This window comes from Elephas maximus, chromosome 14 (assembly GCF_024166365.1).
Source record: "Elephas maximus indicus isolate mEleMax1 chromosome 14, mEleMax1 primary haplotype, whole genome shotgun sequence".
Classification (NCBI taxonomy): domain Eukaryota; kingdom Metazoa; phylum Chordata; class Mammalia; order Proboscidea; family Elephantidae; genus Elephas; species Elephas maximus.
The window spans coordinates 61,604,158-61,629,949 of NC_064832.1; the positions used below are offsets into that span (position 1 = coordinate 61,604,158).

Below are 25,792 nucleotides of genomic sequence, written 5' to 3' on the forward strand. Positions count from 1 at the left end.
GTGAATTAAATGTAGTTATACCTTTTTCTTATTGTTTGTTATTCAACAGTGACCAAGTATATGTCTCTTTTGTATACACACATATCCACGTTTAATCAAACAGCAGACAAATATAAGAAGTTCAAGACATTTTGGTGAATGAATGAGTTCACAAATTTGGTGAGTTTTATATGAAAATTTCTAGTATTATATATCTTCTCAAAAGCTAGTATTTTGCCTCCCTAACTGGATTGTAAACTCTTTAAAGACAAGGTCTATACTTTGTACTATGTACTCCCCTAAGCACCTAATATAAGGTAATATTGCCAGAGTATGCCACTAGGTTGTTTACTTACAATCCACTCTTCACATTGCAACCAGCGCAATCACTGTAACACAAATTGGGTCAGGTAACTTCCTGCTGAATATTTTGGAGCTATGTGATATTCCAATTATTTATAAAGTAGCAATAAACATATCTGCTGTTTATATTCATTTTATACTACTATCATTTATTTTAAATATGATAGATGTCAATCTGGAGAAATAGTTTTAAATGTAATTTAAATAATTCTCTGTATTTATATTAATTTCAAAAGTAATTTAAAAGAATAGCACTGTGGAAGTACTCAATTCTAAAATTCACTTAATGCACTTTGTTGATTATAATTTTATTAGATTTTAATAAATACTAAATTAGATGCAATTGGGGAAATAATTCTATCTTTATGCTAAGTGAAAATGAAGCAGGTGAGTAGAAAAATCACAGGTTTTGAAGGCAGGTTGGTTGTATTCAACCTAATCATTTAATAGCTGTGTGATTTTGTGCAAGTCACTTAAACACTGATTCTCACTTTACTAATATTTAAAATGGGAATGTGAGCATTTCTTCTTGGGTTGTTTTAAGCAATAATTTACAATGTGTTTTTAAACCTCATAACACATTTGGCAAAAATCTTAAGGATTAATTATTGTTTGTTGTATTATTACCTATTCATTAAATATTGAAACCAACTGTCTAAGTGAGTTGTTGCTTGTAGTGAGTATCAATTTTCAATTCTAGGTATAATAGAATATAATATGAATATATTATAATAATATAATATATAAATATATATAATAATAATAATATGAAGCCCTAAAACATAAAATAAAATATTGTCAATCTAGATATATTTACACCTAAGTGTCAGGCTCACTTGGAGATTCATTTCACAGTATTCATGAAATTCAAGCAGGTACTTTTGGACAATAGCCACTTGAACACAACTCCTTTCCTTTTTACTTCCAACTCCAAATTATTTGCTACCCTAAGATAAACAGAGAGTGGGATTTTCAGGCTTCAATGTAGAAATGAGGTTACACCATTTCCTTGGAGAGTTTTAGTACAGGGCTTCCACCTTGTTGGCTGGATAAATTTCTGGGAGACAGCTCTAGGACCCAGAGGTAAGAATCAGAAAAAAGTAAATTCAAGAAAAAGTTCACTTCATAGACATTGGTCACCAAAGAGAAGATTGAAATTTACTTCAAATGACTCTTTGGATTTCCCTGACCCCAAAGAAGGCAAAAACAAGCTGAATATATTGTTTCAACCTTCTGAGGTTGAGAAAGTACAGGGGATCTGCAGAACAGAGAGCATCTGTCTGTCCAGAGCCTTAACAGAAACTGATATTTTCACTATTTTTCATCATAAACCCATGGGATTTGAACCCACTTTGCACTTTTCACTATCTGTTGGAATTCTACCATTGTTATTATTGTTGTTAGGTGCTGTCGGTTCTGATTCATAGCTTCCCTATGTACAACAGATCAGAACACTGCCCAGTCCTTCATCATCCTCACAATCATTGTTATGCTGGAGCCTATTGTTGGAAACAAAGAAGGGTCAATAGTTGGAAAATATGGCCTTGGTGACAAAAACGAGTTGGGAGACCACATGATAGAAATTTGCAAGACCACTGATTTCTTCACTGAAAATACTTTTTTTCAACAACATAAACGGTGACTATACACTTGGACCTCGCCAGATGGAATACACAGGAATTAAATCAACTATATCTGTGGAAAGAGACAATGGAAAAGCTCAATATCATCAGTCAGAACAAGGCCAGGGGCCAACTGCTGATCAAACCATCAATTATTCATGTGCAAGTTCAAGTTGAAGCTGAAGTAATTTAGAACAAGTTGATAAGAGCCAAAGTAGGATCTTGAGGATATCCCACCTGAATTTAGAGACCAACTCGAGAATAGATTTGACACATAGAACACTAATGGCCAAAGACCAGATGAGCTGTGCAATGACATCAAGGATACCATACACGAAGAAAGCAAAAGTCCTTAAACAGACAGGAAAGAACAAAAAGACCAAAATGGACGTCAGAAGATAATCCGAAACTTGCTATTGAACATCAAGCAGCTAAAGCTAATGGAAGGAATGATGAAGTAAAAATCTGGACAGAAGATTTCAAAGGGTGGCTCAAGAAGACAAAGTAAAATATTATAATGACATGGAAAGAACTAGAGTTTGAAAACCAAAAGGGAAGAACATGCTTAGCTGAAAAACTAGAGAAAAAAATTCAAGCCTTGAGCTGTAATACTGAAAAATTCTATGGGCAAAATATTGAACAACTCAGGAGAATCCAAGGAAGATGGAAGGAATACACAGAGTCATAGTCCCAAAAAAGAATTGGTCAAAGTTCAATCATTTCAGGGGGTAGCATATGACCAAGAATGGATGGTACTGAAGGAAGAAGTTCAAGGTGTACTGAAGACATTGTTGAAAAATAGGGCTCCAGGATTGACCGAATACCAGCTGAAATGTTTCAACAAATGGATGTAGCACTGGAAGTTCTTACTCATCTATGCTAAGAAATTTGGAAGACAGCTACCTGGCCAAGTGACTGGAAGAGATCCGCATCTATGCCTATTCCAAAGAAAGGTGATCCAACAGACTGCAGAAATTATCAAACAATGTCATTAATATGACACACAAGTAGAATTTTGCTGAAGATCATTCCAAAGCAGTTGCAGCAATACATCAGCAGGAAACTGCCAGAAATTCAAGCCAGATTCAGAAGAGGACTTGGAATGAGAGTTATCATTGCTAATGTCAGATTGATCCTGGACGAAAGCATAAAGTACCAGAAAGATGTTTTCTTGTCTTTCATTGACTGTGCAAAGTCTTTAGACTGTGTGAATCATAATAAATTATGGATAACATTGGGCAAAATGGAAATTCTAGAACACACAATTGTGCTAATGAGGAACCTGTACATAGACTGAGAGGCAGTCATTTGAACAGAACAAGGAGATACTATGTGGTTTAAAGTCAGGACAGGTGTGCATCAGGGTTATATTCTTTCACCATACCTATTCAATCTGTATGCTGAGCACACAATCCAAGAAGCTAGACTATATGAAAAAGAACACAACATCAGGATTGGAGGAAGACTCATTAACAACCTGTGTTATGCAGATGACAAAACCTTACTTGCTGAAAGCGAAGATACCTGAAGCACTTACTGATGAAGATCAAAGACTAAAGCCTTCAGTATAGAATACACCTCAATACAAAGAAAAAGAAATGCTCGCAAATGGAACAATAAGGAGCATTGTCGTAAATGGAGAAAATACTGAAATTGTCAAGGATTTCATTTTACTTGGATCCACAATCAACGCCCATGGAAGCAGCAGTCAAGAAATCAAATGATGCGTTGCATTGGACAAATCTGTAGCAAAAGACCTCTTTAAGGTGTTCAAAAGCAAAGATGTTACCTTGGAGACTAAGGTAAGCCTAACCCAAGCCTTGGTGTTTTCAATAGCCTCATATGCATGTGAAAGCTAGACAATGAATAAGGAAAACCAAAGAAGAATTGATGCCTTCAAATTATGGCTTTCGTGAAGAATACTGAATATATCATGGATGGCAAAAAGAACAAACAAATCTGTCTTGGAAAAAATACAGGCAGAATGCTCCTTGAAAGCAAGGCTGACGAGACTTTGTCTCACACACTTTGAATATGTTATCGGGAGGGATCAGTCCCTAGAGAAAGACATCATGCTTGGTAAAGCAGAGGGTCGTCGTAAAAGAGGAAGACCCTCAATGAAATGGACTGACACAGTGGCTGCCACAAGGAGCTCAAGCATAACAATTATGAGGATGGCACAGGACCGGGCTGTGTTTTGCTCTGTTGTACATAAGGTTGCTGTGAGTCAGAACCAACTCAAAACCATCTAACAACAATGACAACAAATAACCTCATATATTTCAATAGCCTTCTATTCACCACTTACTGCCCCTATGTTCTTCAAGAAGCTGTAGATGCTCCTACAAAATTAATCTCACAGTGGTACATATTATCCCTACTGAAAATCTTCACAGATTTCCCACTGCTTAGAAGACGTTAAAGATAAAATGTCATAGCCTATGTAAAATGTTGCTCAATATCTGGTCCCAAACTCCTTTTTTCATTTTATATGGCACTAGTTTATTCATTAATTATTCAGTTCAGTAAAATACGATGTTCTGTGTTTCATCTATGTTTCATGTATCCTATGCTTCGTAACATTTCTCTTGTTGCACGCTATGCTAGGACAAACCTTTCATTACAAGGTCGCTATAGGGTTGCTGTGAGTCAGAATTGACTCAACGGCAATGGATTTGGTTTTGGTTTGGTTATGGTTGTTGTTAGTTCCCATCAAGTCAATTGCATTTGTAGTGACCCAATGTGTGCATAGTAGAACTGCTCCATAGGATTTTTAAGGCTGTGACCCTTTGGAAGCAGAGAGTTTGGTCTGTCTTCTGAGACGCCTCTGGATGGGTTCAAACCACCAGCGCTTAGGCTGGTAGTGGAGCACATAACGTTTGCATCACCCAGATATCCTTTTACTATGATAAACCAAAAATCAAAACTGATTCCCTTGAGTCGATTCTGACTCATAGCGGCCCTATGGGACAGACTAGAACTGTCCCATAACGTTCCCAAGGAGTGGCTGGTGGATTTGAACTACCGATATTTTGTTTGGCAACTGAGCTCTTAACCACTGAGCCACCAGGGCTCCTTCACTATGGTAACATATTTAAATTCTACCCATCATTCAAATCTCCACTCAAGTCTCTACTAGATCAAACGTTCTCTACTTACCAAGCTACAAAGAATGCAAACATGCTTTGACTTTGTGTGTGTGTGTGTGTGTGTGTGTGTGTGTGTGTGTAAAGCTTGTATTTCTTCTTAGAGGGTATTAAGGTAATTTAGAGTCTGTGTCTCCCAAGAGACTGCAGGCTCCTCGAAAGTCGGATTTTTTTTTTTTTTACTTAATTATTTCATCCTTAAAAGCATTTACAACTGTGCTTTGGAACTAGTGGACAATCAATAAATGGGTGTTCACTAGAGGCATGAATGGGCAGAAATATGGAGAAAAATGAAGAAATGAAACTGATTAATTAGATAAACTAAAACCTATTATCACAAATTAGTCTCCCTCAGCGGTTTGAAATGAAATACATAATGTTATAGAATCCTTAAAAATGTCAAAGTGTTGGTGAGTAGTCTAAAAGAAAAATTAAAAGATAAAGCTTTGAGAAAATTTCTTCATAAGAAAATTATACTGTTTCTGGGTCATTTTAATTTTCAGGGTCTAGCACAGTTTGAGTTAATAGTAATTATTTAATAAATGCTTACAGAGTGAATTTCTAAATCATTAAGTAATTACAAAAAAGATATTAGATATTTTATTTAAGGGAAATAATACTGTTTAGGCTATAAGCTTTCTTTTTTTGCCCATTATCACTGATAGAATAATGTGACTTACCATCTAATTTTCATAGGGAAAGAGTGATTTTCACATTGGAAATTGAAATAGGATGTCAATGTTTTTAAGTCAGCATATTTTGAATTATACTTGAATCTTATATGTTCTTTTTTTCTGAGTTATCAAAAGATAAAAAAAAAGTAAAATATAAGTGTTTCTCTTTTTTTTTTTAACTTTATCCATGAACTGCAAATGAAAAGAAAATTGTACTGGTGTCTGTACTAAAACAAGTGTTTAAAGGTTTAAAGGACCTATTTTATCAAGTCTAAGGTTAAGGCTACACACATCAAGTGATTTCCAGCAATCAAACACACTTTAATGCTAAAAATCATTTTCAGTTTGACTCTCTCTTAAAGAATAATTTTTCCCATATTTTTTATTTCTTTCATACATTGACCTTGAACTGATATGAGTAAGATTCTAGAAATTATTAAAAACTTAATTAAGATTCTGTTAATGCCTTTACTAATTATTATTGATTAAATTAAGCATTCATGAGTTCATGCTAGGTTCTATAGGCTAAAAGAAAAAAAAGTTATGCTTGAACATTAGGTATATACACAAATTGAACAAGTATGGTCCCTATCTTTATAAGGAACTGACTTTTTTTAAAAAAAGATTTCCATTAACAATTTTCTGCAATTGAAGTCTTACATTCATTTAACATAGTTTCTCTAAGAGCTAGCAGTGTTTTGGGCCCTTATGGACAAATAATTAAAAATGAACATGTCATAGTCTTTCATTATAGAAGGTAATAGACTGATATACGGAAAAATAATTATAATCTACAATCATGGATACTATAATATAGTCATTATATACCAGGAACCTAGAGGAAAGGACAGGAGTCCCAGGGTGATGTAAATAGTTAACAAGTTTGGCTGCTAACTGAAAGGTTGGATGTTCAAGTTCACCCAGAGAAACCTTCAGTGAAAGGACTGGTGATCTACTTTAAAAAAATTAGCCATTGAAAACTCTATGGAGCATAGTTCTACTCTTTTACACATGGGGTCATCATGAGTTGGAATTGACTTGTTGGCAACTGGTAACTGGGAGAAGAGAGGACAACTGGTGTGCAAACGGTGGTGATGGAAGACTACAGAGGAAATGAAAAGAAGACACAAATGTTAAGGGATGGATAGAGCTTATCCAGGTAAGGAATAGAAGGAGAGGCAACAACAGCTTGTGTAAAATCAGCTATAGAAGAGCTTTGTGTGTTTTGAGTTTGGTATAATATTTAGTGTGATAAAGCTCAGGTTATAGTAGGAGATGAAAGTCACAGAGATTAGGCTATGATAAGAGAAAAAAGATAAATATTGACAAGTTACAAATGTCATGTTAAGGTGTTTGTACTTCTAGACAGATAAATAAATGAACAGGTTTGCTTTAGTAAGTAAACTTTGCTAACAGGGCAAATGAGTAAAGGGGAGAAACTAAGGGAATAAACTACTAATCTCTTATACAACAGAATGACAATATGATTCTAATCATTTGCTTATTATTCCTGGATCATAGTCTAAGTTTGTTGTTTATATATTAAAGTAAGATGGCATAACCAAATGTGAAACAAACAAATAATTTTCAGGGTGCTCTTTGGGAAGCTGTGTTTGAATTATCTCAAATTGTAATAGTTGGTCATCAAGAAAATGGTAGTCTATTGCCATATATGCTTTCTGGCTTTACCAGCCTGATTCTGTTGGCCTTATATTTCTCTACATCAAGAGTCCTCCTACCTAACCACCACTGTCCACATCTTAATCTGAGTCTACTGACATTCCAACATCCTGAAGACTCCTGTTCTGTGTTGCATATTTGTTCATTCTAGCGTGTTCTGTCTGTCTAAACAAGCATTTAACATTGGGTTCTTTTATAAAATTTCAAATAAAAACCCAAAACAAAAAAAAAAAGAGACTGACTATCCTAATCCTTGATATTTTGTAATATTGATAATACATTTTTATCTATTGTCTTCAAAACTGTCTTAAGCAGTAAAATTAACTGCCCCAATTTACTTTTAATGAGCTACTTATCCTTATCTCCCCATGTTAAATCTTTTAGGTGTGTGCTGACAGGTTAGTATACTTTCTATAAATTTCTAGATTTAAGGATCAAGGTTAGAGACCACTTCTACAGACTTTCCAAGTAACAGCTCTTTGCTGTCATTTCATTCTTACTTACATTTGAGCAACAATTGACCTTTGTTAACATGTATTCACTAAAACTGTTTCTTGTCAAAAGCAGTTGTGAAAATGCAAAATAAGAACCAGACATTCTTTCTTTATCAAGAGGGGCTAATGGTGAAAGGCTTTGGGTGTATAACTTTAAATTTCAGGGACTCCGAAGTTCTAAGATACAGGGATTACATATTTTTAAAATAAATTTTATTTAAAAATGAAAATGCTGTAACATTCGTATCTTTTATCCCTTGATAAAATGACCAACATGAAGAGACATAGAAACCAAAATGTAGAGACATGATTCCAAAGCAGATAATTCCACTATGCTATGTTCCTGACTTATATCTTCTGTGGTACAGCAAAACTTATCAATAAATGGTGTTAATTTGATTAAAAAAAAAATTAAGATTTTGATCTGAGGACATTTTCATTTTATCATAATTAACTTGTATTGTTTTAGCTGAGACTAGGAAATATTGGTCTAAGAGCCATCAGAGAAAAGCATGTTGATTTACTAATCCAGTAGTTATTAGGTGCCATCGAGTTAGTTAGGACTCATAGCGACCCCTTATACAATAGAAAGAAACACTGCCATTTCCTGTGCCATGCCCATAATCACTCTTATGCTTGAGGCCATTGTTGCAGCTACCTTGTCAATCCGTCTTGTTGAGGGTCTTCCTCTTTTTCATTGAGTCTATACTCTACCAAGCATGATGTCCTTCCCCAGGGACTGAACTCTCCCAACAACATGTCCAAAGTATGTAAGAAATAATCTAACCTTCCTTGCTTCTAAGGAACATTCTGGTTGTACCTTTTCCAAGACAAATTTGTTTGTTCTTCTGGCTCTCCATGGTGTATTCAATATTCTTTGCCAACAACACAATTCAAAGGTATCAATTCTTCTTCTGTCTTCCTTACTCACTGTCCAGCTTTTGCATGCATATGATGCCACTGAAAATACCATGGCTTGGGTCAGGTGCACCTTAGTCTTCAAAGTGACATCTTTGCTTTTTAACACTTCAAAGAGGTCTTTTGGAGCAGATTTGCCCAGTGCAATGCATCTTTTGATTTCTTGACTGCTGTTGCCATGGGTGTTGATTGTGGATCTAAGTAAAAAGAAACCCTTGAAAAATTCAATCTTTTCTGCATTTATCATGGTGTTGCTTATTGGTCCTGTTGTGAGGATTTTTGTTTTCTTTATATTGAGGTGCAATCCATCCTGAAGGCTGTGGTTTTTGATCTTCATCAGTAAGTACTTTCAGTCCTCTTCACTTTTAGCAAACATGGTTGTGTCATTTGCATAATGCAGGTTGTTAATTAGTCTTCCTCCAATCCTGATCCGCAATTCTTTTTTATATAGTCCAGCTTCTTAGATTATTGCTCAGCATACAGCTTGGATAGGTATGGTGAACGGATACAACCCTGATGCATACCTTTCCTGATATTAAACCACGAAGTATCCTCTTGTTCTATCTGGGCAACTGCCTCTTGGTCTATGTAAAGGTTCCTCATGAGCACAATTAAGTGTTCTGGAATTCCCTTTCTTTGCAAAGTTTTCCTTAATTTGTTATGATCCACACAGTCGAATGCCTTTGCATAGTCAATAAAACGCAGCTAAACATCCTTCTGGTATTCTCTACTTTCAACTAGATCTGTCTGACATCAGCAAAGATATCCCCAGTTCCATGTCCTCTTCTGAATTTGGCTTGAATTTCTGGCAGTTCCCTGTTGATGTATTGCTGCAGGTCCTTTTGAATGATCTTCAGCAAAATTTTACTTGCATGGAATATTAATGATATTGTGTGATGATATCTGCATTCAGTTGGATCACCTTTCTTGGGAATAGGCATAAATATAGATCTCTTCTAGTCAGTTGGCCAGCTATCAGTCTTCCAAATTTCTTGGCATAGATGAGTGACCACTTCCAGGGCTGCATGCATTTGTTGAAACATCTCAATTGGTATTCTGTCAATTCCTGGAAACTTGTTTTTGTCAATGCCTTCAGTGCACCTTGAACTTCCTTCAATACCATTAGCTTCTGATCGTATGCTACCTCTTGAAATAGTTGAACATCTACCAATTCTTTTTGGTATAATGACTCTGAGTATTCCTTCCATCTTCTTTTGATGCTTCCTGTGTTGTTTAATATTTTTCCCATACAATCTTTCAGTATCGCAACCAAGGCTTGAATTTTTTCTTCAGTTCCTTCAGTTTGAGAAATGCAGAGCGTGTTCTTCCCTTCTGGTTTTGTATTTCCAGCTCTTTGCATATGTCACTATAATATTTTACTTTGTCTTCTTGAGCCACCCTTCGAATTCTTCTGTTCAGTTCTTTTACTTCATCATTTCTTCCTTTTTCTTTAGCTGCTCAATATTCAAGAACAAGTTTCAGAGTCTCTTCTGACATCCATTTTGATCTTTACTTTCTTTCCTGTGTGTTTAATGACCTCTTGCTTTCTTCATGTATGATGCTCTTGTGTCATTCCACAACTTATTCGGTCTTCATTCATTAGTGTTCAGTGCATCAAATCTATTCCTGAGATGGTCTCTAAATCCAGGTGGGATATACTCAAGGTCATACTTTGGTTCTCCTGCATTTGTTCTAATTTTCTTCAGTTTCGACTTGAAGTTGCGTATAAGCAGTTGATGCTCTCTTCCATACCCAGCCCCTGGCCTTGTTCTGACTGATGAGATTGAGCTTTTCCATTGTCTCTTTCCACAAATGTAGTCGATTTGATTCCTGTGTATTCCACCTGGCGAAGTTCATGTGTATAGCCACGATCTTGCAAAATTCTATCATGCAATCTCAGGCATTGTTTCTATTACCAAGGCCATATTTTCCAACTACCAATCCTTCTTCGTTTCCAACTTTCCCATTCCAATCTTCAGTAATTATCAATGCATACTGATTGCATGTTCAGTCAATGTCAGACTGCAGAAGTTGGTAAAAATCTTCAATTTCTTCATCTTTGGCCTTAGTGGTTGGTACGTAACTTTGAATAACAGTCATATTAAATGGTCTTCCTCGTAGGCGTATGGATATTATCCTATCACTGACAGCGTTGTACTTCAGTACAGTTCATGAAATGTTCTTTTTGATGATGAATGCCATGCCATTCCTCTTCAAGTTGTCATTCCCAGCATAGTAGACCATGCCATTGTCTGAATTAAAATGGCCAATACCAGTCCATTTAGCTCACTTATGCTTAGGATATCGGTGTTTATGTATTCCATTTTATTTTTGATGATTTCCAATTTTCCTAGATTCATACTTCATACATTCCAGATTCCTATTATTAATGGATGTGTGCAGCTGTTTCTTCTCATTTTGAGTTGTGTCAGAGCAGCAAATGAAGGTCCAGAAAGTTTGACTCCATCCACATCATTAAGGTCAACTCTACTTTGAGGAGGTAGCTCTTCCCCAGTCATCTCTTCAATGCCTTCCAACCTTGGGGGCTCATCTTCTAACACTATATCAGACAATTTTCTACTGCTATTCATAATGTTTTCACTGGCTAATTCCTTTCAGAAGTAGACTGCCAGGTCCTTCTTCCTAGTCTGTTTTAGTCTGTAAGCTCAGCTGAAACCTTCCTGCCATGGGTGACCCTGCTGGTATCTGAATACCAGTGGCATAGCTTCCAGCATCACAGCAATACGCAAGCCCCCACAGTACAAGAAACTGACACACACATGGGAGTTACGAATCCTAGGCTTGCTAAATATGGTCAGCTCTATTTAATTAAACTGAAGCAAATTAAAATAAACCTAAACAAAACAGGTAACTGCTCAAAGTTTAAAATAACTGCTCACAAGTCCCTGAAATGTCCCTTCTTACCCCTTTTCCCCTTCATTTTGCCTGGATATACACTATTCCATTAAAAAGTTTTAGGGGTTTGCCCGTTACCTGGGAGTAATTGATTGACAAGCAGGTGTTTCCTAAGCCAGAACCTGTGCAGAATATTTCTAGTAATAAAAAGTAATTCTTAGTTTAATGTGATTAAATGTACTGAGGAAAAAAAAAAGGCTAAGGTAAAAACTTTGTCTAGCTAGGACCAAACAAATGATCTGGATTCATTTAAAACCAGTTGTTTGTTATACCATTTTTCTTACTGTTGCCCTCTTGACATTCTTTTTAGTTATAAATGGTTTGCAAATGGTAGGACAAATGGTTTGCACTCAATTACTAAGGTTGGTGGTTCAAATCTACCCAGCAGCTCTAAGGACAAAAGGCCTAGTGATCTGCTTCTGAAAAGATTACAGACAAGAAAATCCTATGGAGCCGTTTACTCTGTAATAGAAGGGATTGCCATGAGTGGGAATTGAATCAACATCAAAGTTTAATAATAATGATATCTTAAACTTATTCTTAATGCTTAGCAGCTATTGAGATCCAGCATCATATTCAAGTTGAGAATGTTGAATAACCAGTATTTTATTCATAATGATTTAAGGATTATGCAACCATTTATATTTTTTGGGTTTAAAACAGAAAAAAAAAAATCTATCTCAGTTATTTGGATGATGCTATATATAACTAAAGGAGCCCTGGTCGCACAACAGTTACGCACTTGGCGTTAACCGAAAGGCTGGTGGTTTGAGTCTACCCAGTGGCTCTGCAGGAGAAAGACCTAATGATCTGTTTCCATAGAGATTACAACCTAGAAAACCCTATGGGGCAGTTCTACTCTGAGAGCTGGGTTCTATGCAGGGTTGCTCTGAGTCAAAAATCAAAAATATTTATTCAACAGCTATTCACTGTGAATACTGGATATATAAAGTAAATGTATTAAATTCAGTTGTAAAATATCATTTACTATATTTGGTTCTTTGCTCCACAACTCAAAACAGGGATATCCGTATAGTTTTAATTATCATAAAAAAGAAAAAGGAAATTACATTGCAAATTTGTAATCCTAGATATATTATCATTCCATCACTACAGAGGAAAAACAAAAGAAGTATTGTATTCTAACTAGGATAAACAAAAAAACAAACCAAACCCATTGCTGTCAAGTTGATGTGAACTCACACCTGCTCTAATAGGACAAAGTAGAAGTGCCCCACAGGGCTTCCAAGGCTGTAATCTTTACAGAAGCAGACTGCCACATCTTTCATGGTAATCCCAAAGCATATGAAGACAGGTGTTATGCTTAATTTTTCACAATTGTCTCTCTGGCTCCTTGAGTTGTCCTTAGCAATATATTTGTTGCATGAATAAAAATTAGCTTCAAAGGTTAAATCTAGTATAATAATACAACAGGTTTGATTTATCTGTAAGTGCTAAAACAAATCAATATTCATAGTTAATACAGATACAAATGTGGCAACTAGTTATATTACAAAATTAACAAAAATGATCTTAACTTTTGTTCAAGGAGTCTATATTAACTAATGAAAAAACAAAAATCCAAAAGAATAGTAACAATTTATATGTGGTTATAAATAATTTTATATATATGTATATATAAAACCCAACCCCCCAAAAAACTATAACCCAACCAAAAAAAACCATATATATATATATAAATTAGAAGCCTTGGTGGAGCAATGGTTAAGCTCTCAGCTGTTAATCAAAAGGTAGGGGATTTGAACTCATCAGCTACTCTGAGGGGAAAAGACCTGGCAATCTGTATCTGTAAAGATGACAGCTTAGGAAACCCTATGGGACAGTTCTACTTTGTCATATAGGGTCTCTATGAGTTGGAATCAAATTGAAGGCATATAACAACATATACATAAATAAAATATTTTTCAAATTTATTTTAAGCCTAAACAAATTTATAATCTTAAGATATAGACCATGTTTATATTTTTCTTACACATAAAAAAGAAAACAAGCTTTAATGTCATATAAATTTATTTCGACTCTAATCCATTCAGAAATCCTCATCAAATTGAAAAGCATGTTAAATTACGTAATTTTTTTTTACCTCTAACACAAAATCTGCTCGTGGAGAGATTTATTGTGATACAGGTAAAGCTGAAATCTCAGGCTTCCTTATTCATCTAGGAAGGGGCCCTAACAATGTGTTCAAATAGTAATTGTGTATTTTCTTAAAATAGAGCCTCTCCTTAATTCCCACAAACCCTCGTTCTGCCACTGGGCTCACCATACACTTTGAAAAAGGAACTTGATATATTTCTAGAAGCAGTATTACACTAATGATCAGAATGAGGTAAAAAAATAATTCTAAAAAAAAAAAAGCAAACCATAACAAAGAATATCTGCCAACTCCATGGAGAATTTTAGACCTAGATTTTCCACTAATGAGCTGTATGAACTTCAACAAGCTCTGCAATCTTTCTGAATCTCAGTTTTCTTATTTGTAAAATTAAGATTCTGAAGCAAATATTCTCTTAAGTACCGTTTCTGTCTAAATATCTATTAGTCTACATAATTTTTTGGTTTGATTGCTTTAGCGTTTCATTAACACTTACACACTGAGCTGGAAACTACTGTAGGAATTAAAAAAAAAAAAAAGTCAACATGCATTTTAAATTGAGCCATAGAAAATTTTCATGGTCACGCAAGTTAAATTTATTTATGAATAAAGTTAAAATACTTTTTTTTTTTCACAGAAAAGACTACAAAAGCAAAAAGCAGGCAATAATTTAGCAATTGGAACCTGAATAACAGGAACTGAAGTTGTGAGATTTCTGTAGCTGTGAATTAGTATTTTTCTTCCTCCATTAGTAATTCTTTCTGAGTGATTCACAGGAATGACCAGATTGTCCTCACGTTTTCTAAAAATAGACTCTCAAAACATCCTATTCAATAAGAAAAGGCTATCAAGTGGCCTTACATCTTGATTATTTTTAAGTTAGGCTAAACTCAAGTATGCAGTGTTATATGGATAAAACAATTATGCCAAAATAAATATTTCATTATTAAATACCAGTTTTAAAATACTGAAATACTTTCATAGTATGGCATTATAAAGATCTTACTATCCAACGTCCTGGCACATCTCATATTAAACGTGACAAAGGATAGTTCTCATATTTTAAAATATTTTCAGGAGATAATCTACATCATTGAAACTAAGTTTTACCAGTAACTTATAGTTTGCTATGCAAATACACTAGCTACAATCTCACATTTATGTTTTCACACAGTTTGCTTCTTTGGCTGAAATGTACTTTCCTTAATTTTCTTGACTGCTTATCCTTTATGATTCAGTTTAGGCATACCTCCCCTTCTAGATACCGCTCCTAAATTTCCATTCTGACTTAAAACAGTGCTATCATAGCACCCTTATACATTATACTTGCAGCACTTAATTTTAATTTTCTATTTATTTTCTGGCTGTAATGTCCATGGAGAAGAAACTTTATTTATTGTCTTTTATTCTAGCAGGAGTACTGTAGTATGAAATACGTGAAATTTTAATTGTATGAATAACAATTTAACTAATGAATATCCTTGCATGAATCTTCCTCATATTTAACTTGACTAAGTTTGCTAACTTCTCCTTAGCTTAGTAATATTTTTAACTCACGTTATTATTGAAAAATTTAAGGTAACAAAGAATTTAGAGAGATAGATACATTTGATTAAGAAAAAAGGAGACAGAGAAAAGAGCAAAACAAGCCAAAAGATATAAAATGGAACCACTGGGAGACTGCTACAAAATATGCAGGCATATTTGCTAATATCAGACTCTGCATTTGATTTTAATCCTTTCACTCACATAGGAAGACCTAGATAGTTAAATCATTTACAATGTTTAAAAACTGAAAATTTCTCGGGAAGAGAAAATTAGTGCTGAGACCCTTGTGTCTCATGAATAGGAAACCATTAGTATTTGGGGAGTTCCTGAGTGGTGCATATGGTTAACGGTTAATGTGTTCAATTGTTAACCGAAAGGTCAGAGATTTGAGTCCACCCAAAGGTGCCTTGGAAGAAAGACCTAGTGATCTACTTGCAAAAAATCAGCCATTGAAAAATCCACAAAGCACAGTTCTGCTCTGACATACATAAGAACGCCATGAGTTGAAATCGACTCCACGACAATTGGTTAGGTTAGGTTATTTGGAATCATGTCCTCGTTTTCAGGGCCAGTTTCTTTGAAGGTTTTCATGGATGTTGGGCTTTTATCACAGCATAGTAAAGTAAAAGGATTTTTTTTTTTTCTCTCAGTCCTCCAAACCTTAACATCATTGCAGAATACATGGCTCTGTGTTCCTTAATAGAGCACCATGGCGACAGATAAAACACATTTATCGACTAATTCAGATAGATATATATATATAAAATACACACACACTGAAAACTGTGTATCCAAGTTTAGGTATGTGTATTTGAGAGTGTGTATCTGAGTATATATCATCAAAAGTTTAAACCTTTTCTTGCATCCCCAACCCATCCTTTTATTTTATTTTTCAATATATCACAGTTTTTGACATTTGATACATAACACTGAATGAACACATCTGAATTTGATTTCCATTTGAAAACTATTGATGGGAGAACCCCTTTAAGGAAATGTAGGTTATCTTGATCTAGTGAGAAATGGTATTTTTTAAGTAAAAGAGACACGAAGAGGACAAACATATACTGATATAATTAGAGAAACAGTGGCTAAGCCGAAACAAGGGTCCCTTTTGAGGCAATGAAAACTGACAGCCTAAAATGAGATTTTCTAGTCTAATGGGTTATATCACAGAGTAATACAAGGACTTTTTTATGCTGATATTTTCTTTAGTCCACTCATTATTTGTTGTTATCTGTAAGGTTCCTAAAAGCCAGGGGAAGAGCGATCATAAACATCACTTTGGGTTCTTTTTCTTTATACATATTTTCAAGAAGTTTTGTTCATTTAAATACTGAATATTGTTTTGAAAATACCCTTTGATATGTTAATTTTAACAACATATTTTTTTTTCTCATGCAGCTTGTAAAAGCTCATTTCCTTTATTCCCCTGCCATATGAGCATTTCAAGATATACAGAAGCACACAGAGGCACAGGCCCTTCCCCGTCCCCTATGCAGACAGGAGCATCCCACACGGCTTTAGTAATTTTCTTCAGTCTAGCATAGTGGACCAGACGTGGAATCGGACTCCTTATAAGCAACAAGGAGGGCAAAGTAGCACATTACAACCAAGGAACAAATCAAAGCAGTTGCCGAATCACTTCTGACTCACGGGCACTTCATGTGCTGTAGAGAAGAACTGTGCTCCATAGGTTTTTCAAGGTTTGGTGACCTTTCAGAAGCAGACTGTCAGGCCTTTCTTCTGAGGCAGCTCTGGATGTGCCTGAACCGCCATCTTTGGTTAGTAGTTGAACACTTAATCATTTGCACTGCCTAAGAACTTCATCAATGGCGCACTATCCACTCCATTGCTGTGGAGTCGATTCTGACTCACTGCTACCCTATAGGACAGAGTAGAATTGCCTCATAGGGTTTCCAAAGCTGCAATCTTTATGGGAGCAGACTGCCATATCTTTCTACTATAGAGCTGCAAGTGGATTCCAAACACAGACCTCTCAGTTAGCAGCCAAGTGCTTAACCATTGCACCACCACAGCTCCCTAATGGCACATTAAACCCATTGCCATCGAGTCAATTTCACCTCATAGCGATGCTATAAGACAGAGTAGAACTGCCCCATATGGCTTCCAAGGAGCAGCTGGTGGATTCAAACTGCTGACCTTTTTGGCTAGCAGCCGAGTTCTTAACCACTGCACTACCAGGGCTCTGACTCATTAGGACTGCCCAAATCCTTGCAGGTGGGAGACCATCCTGTGTTTGTTTTCGTCAAGGTATGTATCTAATAGCCTATTTCTTTTGTGAGGCCAAGAATTCTCTGTATGTACAAAATTGTGTCCTCTACCTTTTCCAGCTATGAGAGGAAATCTTTAAATCCTAAGAGCAAAATATTTCTTCTTTTTGAGAAGCTCCTGTTTTTCCAATTTCAAGATCCTTTTTTTTTTCTTTTCAATCTCAAATTTGTGACAAGGGATTTTGAGGTTCGTATCCTTGCTGAAATCAGCAGAATCAGCAGCTTCTACAGATGTCCTTTTTTCTCCCTCCCTACTTGAGAGATAGTTTGCCTTGGCATGAATAGATTAAAAACCTTTGGCCCTCAAAAGTTTGAAGTATTCTTTCATTATTTTCTAGCAGCTAAGATTGATAATAAAAATTCTGATGTGATCTGATTCTCCTACCTTCGTAGTTGGCTTGGATATTTCATTGCTGTTTTATTTTTCTTATTAAGCTTAGCTTGTTCTTTTCCTGTAAGTAAGGAAACGTAATAAGCTCTTTATCCTTGATATTCTGAAGTTTGATACAGACAGACTAAACTTGCTCTTTCTTCACTCATTTTTCTAGTGATTTTTAGGTCCCTCATTTTAGAGACCATGTGCCATACCTCAGGGAAATTCTCTCATATTATTGCTATTTGTCTTTTCCACTTTCTTGGTTCACTACTTCTAAAACTACCATGAGTGAGAGGAACATCAGGCTTCTTGATTATTGATTTTTTGGTCACTTCTCTGTTGTTGCATAATTTTAATATTTTTCCTGTTATTAATTTTAAGAGACTGCCCCAATTTTATTTTTTTCCTCCAAAACTTTCATTAACTCTTAATTTCAGCAAAGGTTTTAAATTTGAAGTGTCATTTTTTTCAAACTTTTCTCATTTTTATAACTGCTCGTTTCAATGGTATCTTATCACATGTGTTCGAGACCGATTCAGGAAGCAGTGAGATGTTACTGTGAAATACATGAAGAAAAAAAGAAAAGGAACTTATAGACAACTCTCACTAATTTTCTGACTAGAAATGCCATCCCCATTCTTAGGGATAATCAAGACAATCCAGAACCTTCCACAAGTGAAGTTATTAATGCAACTGACAGTATGCCAAAGTTTTCCAGCTCTTCTTCATTGTTAGAGTAAATTTTTATGATTTGCATACTTTTTAATGTATGTATATATTAAAATGTACCTGTAAGTTTCTATGTAATATTTCCACTCCCAAAGGCAAATAAAGATTGGATTTATAAAAAAGATATTAAAAATGAAAGGCAACTATAATGAAAACAAACAACAGAAAAAGAGGTGTCAGAACTGACTTAAAACGGAGTCATAGGAACAGAACCCCATTGTAAGTTTAAGATTACCTGCCCATTATATTAACCACAGAAGAAAGAGCTTTCTTCATTTATTGTCAGCTATGAAACATTTTGATCACATAATTATCTTTAGCAACGCATAAACTTAGGAAATTATGTAAGAACTTTTTTTCCACACAAATCAAGAAGCAAGAAGCTATACAAACAAACATCAAACCCATTGCCATTGAGTCAATTGAGACTCATAGGGACCTTCTAGGACACAGTAGAACTGCCCCATACAGTTTCCAAGGTTGTAATCATTATGGAAGTAAGCTGCATATCTTTTTCCTGCTGAGCTGGTGGGTTCAAACCGTTGACTTTTTGGTTGGTAGCTGAGTGCTTAACCACTGTGCCAACAGGGCTTTATGAGAAGCTATATAGGTCAGAGAAAAGAATTTTAATAATTTTTTTTTCCAATTTTACATTAGATTCTAATTCACTGTTTTTTAATTATATAATGTCTGACTCATAGAGAACAAAAGTGACAGAGTAGAAACGTCCCATAGGGTTTTCTTGGCTGTAATCTTTATGGAAACACATAGCCAGTTCTTTCTTCAGCTGAGCCTCTGCGTGGGTTTGAAGGGCCAATTTTTGGTTAGCTACAGAATGCTTAACTGCTGACCCACAGGACTCCTTCTAATTATGTAATATAGGATTACATATTCATTTTTGTAATGTCATTGCATGCTGCAGAGTAGGTACTGATTAACTATGAAACAAACAAAATAGGAAATTCTAGCTTCTGAACAAATATGAAAATTAGCACAGACTGCTGACGTAGACTCAAATCCAATCTCGGCAATTACACTGAAAAGACAGACAATGTATGGAATTGAATACTAATATCAAGGCTGTTAAACACAAACAAACAAACAAATACAGGGCACAGTCATCAGGGAGTATCTCAGAGAAAAACTTTTCATTTTTTCTCTTTTTGCTACCCTGTATTGTTCTTTTTATATTGTTCTCTTAAGAAGAGTTACTGCATCTTCCACATTGTTAGATACTGCAACAGCAGCAACAGTGCAGAGCTTGCCAACTTTGGTGAAATAACAGGGGGATATCATCAGAGTGCGAAGCCAACTGAGTTGCTGGTCCAGAACATTTCTTATTTTAGTTCCCAGCCCTAAGGCTAGGGCATCACAAAGGAAGCAAAGGAATAAAGTCTTTGAGGAGTAATGTGCAAATGGAGTTAAATGTGTTCTTGGGGGTTACATATTAGGGGTGACAGAAAACAGGATGGGCAAAGTCAGCTTGCAGGGTCAGATCTCCATGTGCAGGTATAAGTTCCCGTACCCCTCCTGCAATGTAGGAAAAACACCTTAACCTTCATACAGTTAGCCAAGCACCTGACATGGCCTTGTGAGTGCACAGATACAGAATAACTACACATTTCAGTCACCGTAACTACTGTTAAATAGAATTAGAAGCAGAAGAAAAAAGAAAAGGAAGAAGAAGAGGAGGGAGATGAGGAAGAGGGATGAAGACCAGAATGACGACGAAGAAGAGGGAAAGAGAAAGAAAAAGGGGTGAGGGGGGGAAAGCCAGCAGGAGAATTTAGAGGAATGGAATCTAAAAAAGGAATAGGAGGAAAATTGTTACCTATTTAAAAAAAGAGAAAGAAATCAACAAAAAAGTCAGATAAGAATTTGAAAATAAGCATAATAAAGAGCCTCAAAGAAACAAGGGACGATATTAATACCACAAAGAAGGAGCAGACATTACAATAAATTACCAAGTAGGGATAAAAACTTCAAAATTTACAGATTGATGTATAACAGAAAGATCTAATTAGGCACATGTATAAAATTAATGTAACCAGAAAACTCAAAGTAATTACTGATAAATCTTATACAGAAAAAGATAAATATATCATTTTGGTTAGAGATTTTTTTCACACATCTTATTCAGTTGAGAAGATACAGCAGAAAAACAATAAACACAGATATAAAACATTTCAATAGTCTGATTGAATCTCAATTCTCCATTCTGTTCTTTGATTGTCAATTTGACAGTACCACACTGTGTTATGAATTAGTGGGTATATATATCAACAAATGACATGATAAAAGGAAAACAGTAGTTATCATAATGTAAAATTAGAGAGTAGAAAACTCAAGAGAATAATTTTTAAAAGATTAGGAATAATAAGATTTTAGTAAAGTTTCAAAAAATATTGATCTAATAATCATCATTGGCATAATATGGAAAAAAGTCCACTTTTAATAACAATGCATTTGTAATATAGATTATCTGGGGAAAAATCTTCAAAATAATTATAAAGATACTATACAAAAAAAAAGAATAACTGAGAGATGAAAATAATATTTGAAAAGATAATGTATAGCTTATTCTTTGTAGGAATATGCAACGAAATATGCAAGTTCACTATACTAATTTACAGTTGATCGTACTTCCCCATAAAAAATGCTAACATAATTTTGAAACTATTAATAGAATAAAAATTTCTCTTACTTTTTATCAACATTTTCTTAGGTGATCTCAAACATATGTATTTTTAGATGATGTTTAAAATCACTTGTATATATTATGGTAATGATAGAAAACATTCAATGAAATTTTAAACTCCATTGAACCTATGTTTTAATTTGAGAGTTTCTGGGTATAATATTTCACACTAATTTTTTTTCACTAGTATTACATGCATTAAAAAAAAATGTCATCTAGTAGATTCCAACTCATAGCTATGCTATAAGACATAGTAGAACCGCCCCACAGAGTTTCCAAAGAGCCCCTGGCGGATTTCAACTGACAACTTTTTTTGGTTAGCAGAGGTAGCACTTAACCACTACGCCACCAGGGTTTCATAGGAGAAAAAAATAACCTTTCCATTAAAATAAAAGCTTAAAAAAATCAAATCAAGAACATGTAAGAGGAAATTTTGAGTAATAATATATGCCATCAGAAAATTTATTATAGTCTCTTACAGTAAAATTGAATGACTAGTAAAGGAAATAAATTTAGAATGACAAATTCAGTAAAATCATTTATAAATTATGGAATTACCAATGTATATTACACTTCAAAACCTATTCAAATGTAGGCTATACATTAACAAATTTGAAGTTTATACAGTTTACAATTTCATCTTACAATGAAATCCTTAGACTTTTAAAACAATGCTTTAAAATTAAAAAGTGTTTTCAAATAATTGATTTTACTTAATTTTCTCAACTTATATAGAAAGTGTACCATTAACTTTAGTTTACCTGTAAACCTGTTGCCGTCGAGTTGGTTCCTAACTCATAGCGACCCTATAGGACAGAGCAGAACTGCCCTATAGTGTTTCCAAGGAGCACCTGGTGGATTCGAACTGCCGACCTTTTGGATAGCAGCTGTAGCACTTAGCCACTACACAACCAGGGTTTCTAACTTTAGTTTAGAGATGAAGAAATGACGACTTACTTTAAGAAAATGGCAGGTGTTCAACAAATAATTGCCTCATGTCATGAAGAAAAGTAGTATCAGAACTCAAAGAAGTAGCCACAATTTGGATTTCCTATCTAGGGCACATCATATCATTCCAATATCATTCACTTATTAATTATTCTTGATCGATAACATTAAAACAACATTTAATGTATGCTTCCTGAGGTCTATTTAGCATATTATGAAAACAATATAATATTAGTAATTAAAAGTTAGATTATGGCTACAAAAACATGGAAAGCAATCTTTTTGGTAAAATAAATTGGTCATTTTTTAATAGTGTGTGGACTAATTAGCTAATTGACCTTTAATTTATTGTCAACTTGTTTATGTCATGTTCTACGGATGTGAGAACGCACTCATAATTGCCTAATTCACTACCAGGAAATGTTTAGGCATTCAGAAAAATGAAGAATATTTTCGTATTGCATTGTTCCTTAATCTACAAGATAATGAATCAATAGGATTGAAATAGCAATAGCTTTGTGCAAAGCAAAAATGGTTTTATGATGAAGGGAATTCAATATATCTTTTCAATAAATCATACATGGTGTAGCTGAAAAAAAAAATCACCTTCAGGCTTATTCCACATGGATGCCTTAAATCCAACCTCATATTTGGCTTACAAACTTCTTTAACTTCCCACATCTTAAAAATGTGAATAAGAAAGCCCAATCTCTTAGTGTGAATATGGCAAAATCATATCAATCCCTATCATTAAAATTATATTAAATTGCAACATTTTATATATTTGAATAATAATAATAATAAACAGGCTAAGGTATTAAGAAAAGCAAAAAAAGTAAAGTAACACATTATGCAAAATAAAATGCAGTTCTTAGGACAAGAAATCCTGTCTTATCATATTATCATGTTATATCTATTCTTTTGTTATAAAGTATTAGAAAGGCAACATACGGTTTTGTGAGAAATTGGAAGGAAAAGAGGCAATTTTTATTAGAAAAATGTAAACCGAGAGAAGAAAAATGATTGTGGTTCAAAAAAGAAGAGGTAATTTTATAAGATCATTTAAAATACTAAGTTTTCTACTGATTTATTCTTGTCAAGCCCCTCAAAATTAAAACTGGTTATCTGAGCTGAAGTGAAAGAGTCAACCTGCTGAGCATTGAAATCATCAGGACTCTTTCCGTACTAGGTCGGGATGATTTTACTCAGCAGAATGGTAAAACACTTCTTGACTATTTAAAATACTGCATTACTAATAAGCAAACTGAAGAAACTGGAGGTAAACCAGCCTAGAAGAGACCAAAAAGGTAGTTTCCTTTAGGTCAGAGTTATTTTTATTTATTTTTACTTTGTTTCATGATGGAATATAAATGAACGAGAATAACAATACTAGTGACCTTGAAGTTGAATCATCATTAATATTTGTTTTTGAAATGTTGTATAATTTTGCCTGTCTAAATATGTAGAGTTATAATAGAAATAAACAATTAAACCATGATATCCCCTTAATGTGTATATTCTAAATATATGAACAAGCACTTAGTCTACTATGTGGTATATTAAAGAAAAAAAACTTGTGTCAAATCCATTCCAACTCATTGCAACCCTATAGGTCCGAGTAGAACTGCCTCACAGGGTTTCCAAGGAGCAGCTGTTGGATTCAAAATGCCAACATTTTGGTTAGCAGACAAATGTTTAACCACTGTGGCACAAGGGCACCATATGATATATTGCAGGTCTTCAAAAAAAGTAATTTGCATTTTACTTTACATTCTTCATAATACAAAGAGGAAGCGTAAATCTTTATTAAATTTCTCTTTTTACAAATATTTGTATAGTGCTTTGCAATTTACAAAGTAATATTATATATATTATTATTATTTGATTTTTTTAAATCTATTCATTGCAAATCAGGATTCTAAGGCTTAGCATTTAAGTGCTGGCCCGAGTCATCCAAATAGAAAGTAATAGATTGAGCTGCTCATCTGAATCCGAATACAGCTCTCCCTATTCTACTGTTTACTCTACCCAAAACAAAAAACAAATACTTGTTGCCATTGAGTCAATTCCAACTCATAGCAATCCTATATGCTTACTCTATGGGCAGGATCAATTAAAATCATACCATATTGAGCTAGAGTGCTAGCTGAAGTCTCACTTTTTCTCCTGGATTTTTCAAAGTGGAATTAATTAAGTGCAATGCTTTAGATAGGGTTGCCTATCCAGTAATTTTGCTGCATTGTTTAAAGTCAGGAAATGTGTGTGTCAGGGTTATATCCTTTGTCTATACTTATTCATTCTGAATGCTGAGCAAATAACCTGAAAAGATGGACTATATGAAGAAGAACATAGCATCAGGACTGGAGGAAGACTCATTAAGAACCTGCATTAGACAGATGACAAAACACTGCTTGCTGAAAGTGAAGAAGAATTGAAGCACTTATTTATGAAGAGCCTTCAGTATGGATTATACCTCAACATAAAGAAAACAAAAATCCTTACAACTGGACCAACAAGCAACATCATGATAAACAGGGAAAAGATTGAAGCTGTCGAGGATTTCATTTCACTTGGATCCACAATCAATGCCCATGGAAGGAGCAGTCAAGAAATCAAAAGACACATTGCATTGGGCAAATCTGCTGCAAAAGACCTCTTTAAAGTGTAAAAAGCAAAGATGTCACCTTAAGGACTGAGAAGCATCTGACCAAAGCCATGGGTTTTTTAATCACCTCATATGCATGTGAGACCTGGACAATGAATAAGGAAGACTGAAGAAGAAATGATGTCTTTGCTGAGGGCTGTGGAGACCATAGTCTTGGGGAACATCCAGCTCAATTGGTATAACGTAGTTCACAAATAAAATGTTCTATATTCTACTTTGGTGGGTAGCATCTGGTGTCTTAAAAGCTTGTGAGCAGCCATCTAAGATAGTCTGCTGGCCTCGGCCCCTCTATAGCAAGGGAGAATGAAGAAAACCAAAGACACAAGGGAAAGATTAGTCCAAATGACTAATGGACCACAAGTACTACAGCCTCTGCTAGACTTAGTCCAGCACAACTAGATAGTGCCCAGCTATTACCACTGACTGCCCTGACAGGAATCACAATACAGGATTCCGAACAGAGCTGAAAAAAATGTAGACCAAAATTCTAACACACACACACACACACAAAGGACCCGACTTACTGATCTGATAGAGGCTGGAGAAACTCCGAGAGTATGGCCCCCAGACACCCTTTTAGCTCAGTAATGAAGTCACTCCCGAGGTTCACCCTTCAGCCAAAGATT

The 25,792-nt window shown here is 34.8% G+C and overlaps 1 protein-coding gene across 2 annotated transcripts in view; it reads right to left on the reverse strand.

Annotated features, from left to right (window-relative positions):
• KLHL1 (kelch like family member 1) overlaps positions 1-25,792 on the reverse strand; it is a 474,296-nt gene that overhangs the window by 54,564 nt on the left and 393,940 nt on the right. The gene's annotated exons all lie outside the window — the stretch shown is intronic.